Here is a 4,456-nt window from a genome sequence, read left to right on the forward strand (position 1 = left end):
CTCCATCCCATCATGAAATGATTTAATTATAGATACAAAGTGATCCAGACATCCAAGTTTGCCAAGTATTTTCCATAGCAAGGCCCTATTCACAGTATCAAAGGCCTTTGTTAAATCAATGAATACCAGTCTTCCAGGAAAAGTGTCTGGGCATGGGGAAATATCGCTTTGGTTGGAAACTAGTAATGATTAGTGACATGAAGGCTGTGAAAAAGTGGGAATTAAGTTGATGATGATTATGGAATTAACTAAGCAAACAATTACGTTTGTGTTGCTGTTTTGCGAGGTTCTTGATGTGAAAACGTCTGTTAAAACAGACACTGTAATACTTCGGGACGGTCATTTAAATTGTTTTGGACTATTCAAACACATGCAATATATATATTTGATCTTCATTTTAGTTTTTAGTCGTATTATTTTTTAGTTTATACGTCTATCAAAGTTCTTTCGTCACGAATTCTGTGACCTCATCAGTGATTCTCTGTCCAATGTTTCTCCTCTTGTCCCGCTTATTTCCTTTTTCTTCTGTTTTTAACAAACAGTATCCCACTTAAAAAACAAAGCTCTCTATATTGTGAATTTTTCTCCTCTATGTTTTGAATTCAAATTTAGTTAATGGACCAATGAAATAAATATTCATAATTAGAAATAATTTATCGTCTAAAACTGTGGGGAAAAACTTGCTTCTTGTGCCTAACCAAGGAAATTAAATTACTAAAGATAAATTTCGAAATATTTACTCGTAAGCGAATGGGAAATAATTCTTTAGACTTTAAGAGTTATTTCCCTTTAAACGTTTCGCTTTTGTCATAAACTCTTCTGGCTGAGTAGTACAAGATGCTCAAAAATTGCTTTTACAGTTTGAATAACGCAGAATAACGCAGCAGAGTTTATTGGAAAACATAGATAAACAAATAACATGTAAAACTAAGTGAATAAAATGATATTGCAAAATACTGGTTTCTTTTGGGTACCTTTTCACACACACACACACACACATACATAACACATCAAAGTATTCTCCATTTCTAGTAATGCATTGGTCCAGATACGTTTTCCAATGAAGCAGTCCAGGAACTCTTGCGGAGTGAAGCCTTTTAACGCCTCCATCGTTTTTTTTTTCTTCACCACTTCCACATCTTCAAAACGTTTTCCTTTAAGGACTTTTTCAAAAAAACAACAAAAAAATAAAAGTCACAAGAAGCAAGATTAGGTGAATAGGGAGTGTGGGTAAGTTGGGTCATGCCATTTTTGGTCAAAAACTGTCTCACACTCAGGGCAGTGTGTGCAGGTACATTGTCATGATGAAACCACCACTCTCCACTTTGCCACAGGTTGGGGTGTTTCCGTCTCACCAGGTCTCGCAAATGCTTCAGAACTGCCAAGTAAAATGTCTGGCGAACAGTGTGACCAGGAGGAACAAATTTTGTGTGGACAAAGCATCATGTTGACATTAGACTTCACTTGACATGCTTTTTTGAGGCGTGGTGACATTGAATGCTTCCATTGACTTGATCGCTGCTTCGTTTCTGGGTTGTACCCGTAGCACCAGCTTTTGTCACCAGTGATGTCCTTCAAAAAAAGGGGCTGGATCAACTTCCAACTGTTCTTTCAGTTCATGACACACATTCAGTCGTGACTGCTGTTGAGCTTCCATGAGGTGCAACTCTTTTCATTCGCAACTCCTTGCTCAAAATTCGTTGGCAGGAGCTCCAGGACACACCAGTCATATCAACAAGTTCATCAAAGGTGCAGGAGTAGTTGTGTGGTAAGTAGCTTGCTTACCAACCACATGGTCTCGGTTTCAGTCCCACTATGTGGCACCTTGGGCAAGTGTCTTCTACTATAGCCTCGGGCGGACCAAAGCCTTGTGAGTGGATTTGGCAGACGGAAACTGAAAGGAGCCTGTCGTATATATGTATATATATATATATGTGCGTGTGTGTATATGTTTGTGTGTGTCTGTGTTTGTCCCCCCAACATCGCTTGACAACCGATGCTGGTGTTGTTTTGGTTTCCGTAACTTAGCGGTTCGACAAAAGAGACCGATAGAATAAGTACTAGGCTTACAAAGAATAAGTCCTGGGGTCAATTTGATTCGACTAAAGGCAGTGCTCCAGCATGGCTGCAGTCAAATGACTGAAACAAGTAAAAGAGTAATTGTTTGGTAACGGTCTTCCAAGATCAGTTCATAAATTTTCGCGATGTTTTCATTCATTCAGGAGGTTGACAGTTGCCCTAAATGAGGTTGGTCGCCAAGTGACAAGTGATCATTCCTAAATTCTGAAAACCACTCATAAACTAGTGTTTCGCTTATGGTAGCATTGTTGTAAGCTGTTTGAGGCATGGCAACTGTTTCAGCCACTGTTTTCCCCAGCAAGCATGCTGTTCCTTCATTTCCGCCATCACAAAAATCGCCAAACAGGGGAGAAGCACTACAAAACAAAGATGCACCACGTGGCAGTATGACATCATTCAATGATGACTGTCAGCAGACTGATGCCTGAAGGTCACATCAAGTGGATTCTAGTGGTGGAAACCTGAACTACAACAGGCTTGTCCCACAGCGAATGTTTCCAGTTACTTTTGGTACTTCCTTGTACGTATATATGTAAGTGCAAGTATGTGTGTATGTTTGTGTCTTCTTCTCCTTGTTTTGACATTGCATGATGTCAAGACAAGGAAACACTGCATGATGTCAAGACAAGGAGATACCACATGTTGTAAATAAGTTTCACTGTCATACAAGCAGTGTCATTCATTTCCAGTATTCTGTGGAAGCATGCCTGGTCATGGGGTATATTACCTTGCATGGAAATGGTTGAAAGCTGATGACAAGAATGGTATCCAACCATAGAAAATCTGACTCACAAAAATCATGGATAAGTGGACATTAAATGATGATGATGGTGATGATGTAGTGAGCCTCATTATTCATGGAGATGATTGTGTTGTTAGGACATCACTGAAGATTTGAGCTTTTTGTAGTTTATCTAGAACCTCATCATACCCCAACCTTTAGCAAAAAGAGGAATTGAATTCAATTCAGAAATCAAAATAAGAAAACCTGTTTAGTTGTTAGTGCTGGTGCTATTTACAGCAATAATTTGTTCTCTGCTTCTAGCATCTATTTACGGCTGAGTGGATTATGCCATTTGGAAGCTATTGTTGTTGTTTCTACTGTTTTTGTTGTTGTTTTTTTGTTAGTCACAGCTCAGTCATCCATCATTGATCTGATCTATGACCAAAAACGTTCCAGCTGTGACCATTGTCTCTTTCTTTCCTTCTCTTTTTATTTTTCTGAAATGATGATTATGATGATGACTCTCATATCAGTTTTGTATGAGCATCAAGTTGTTCAATTGACTGAATAACTGACTCATTGTATTAGCATATTAAGTAGCTGAATAGTCCACAGGTACATGTATCTTTAATGCAATTCTCAGCTAAATCAACATGACACACAATGTGACTTGGCAAGATTTTTGAATTACAAGTACAGGCCATTCAATGGGTGACCGTACTTAAAGGAGGAAACAGGAAAGTACCTCTATGTTCTTCCAGAAAATGCCATAACAAAAACGTAACAATAACATTGACTTGATAAAGATATGAAAAAAATGGGAGTTCAGTTGAGAAACAATGGTTGTAATTGCGACCAATGGAAGAAAGAAATGAAGAAAGGAGTGGTTATTTTCGAAAAACATGCATGTTTCATGCAGAATTTATTGAGTTGCTTGAAAACCACTGCCAGTATAGTGAATGGGGGAAGCTTGGTCTACAATGTCTGCAGATGTGGGCATGTATCAAGAACTGGGTTCATTAGTCATCAGACAAGTGTAAAATATAATTTTGTCTGGGTGCACAATGTTCTTGATGGTTGGTGATGGTCTTCCTTGATCATGAGTGGACAGCCATTATGTATGTATGTTTGTATGTATGTATGTATGTATGTGTGTGTGTATGTATGTATGTATGTATGTGTGTGTGTGTATACCTTCATGTATATATGTATGTATGTGTATATGTACATGTATGTATGTGCGTATGTATATATGTGGGTGGGTGCATGTACATGTATGTATGTATACATACATGTATGTATGTATACATACATGTATGTATGTATGTATATATGTATGTATGCATGTATGTATATATGTATGTATGTATGTATGCATGTATGTATGTATGTATGTATGTATGCATGCATGTATGTACATGAACTCCACTAAAGTGGAGTTTAACAGCAACATGTGGTATCTAAAGTGCCACATGTTGCTATGAAATGAAGCAATGAATTATGTCTTCCTCCAAAGTAGACCAGGGTAGGATTTGAAGTCAAAGCAAAGAACTGAGACAAACATTTCAAAGCATGTATACATGTATGCATGCATTTATGCATACATACATGCAAACATGCATGCATGAATGAATGAATGAGAGAACAACAAGA

This window comes from Octopus bimaculoides, chromosome 7, assembly GCF_001194135.2.
Source record: "Octopus bimaculoides isolate UCB-OBI-ISO-001 chromosome 7, ASM119413v2, whole genome shotgun sequence".
NCBI classification, from domain to species: domain Eukaryota; kingdom Metazoa; phylum Mollusca; class Cephalopoda; order Octopoda; family Octopodidae; genus Octopus; species Octopus bimaculoides.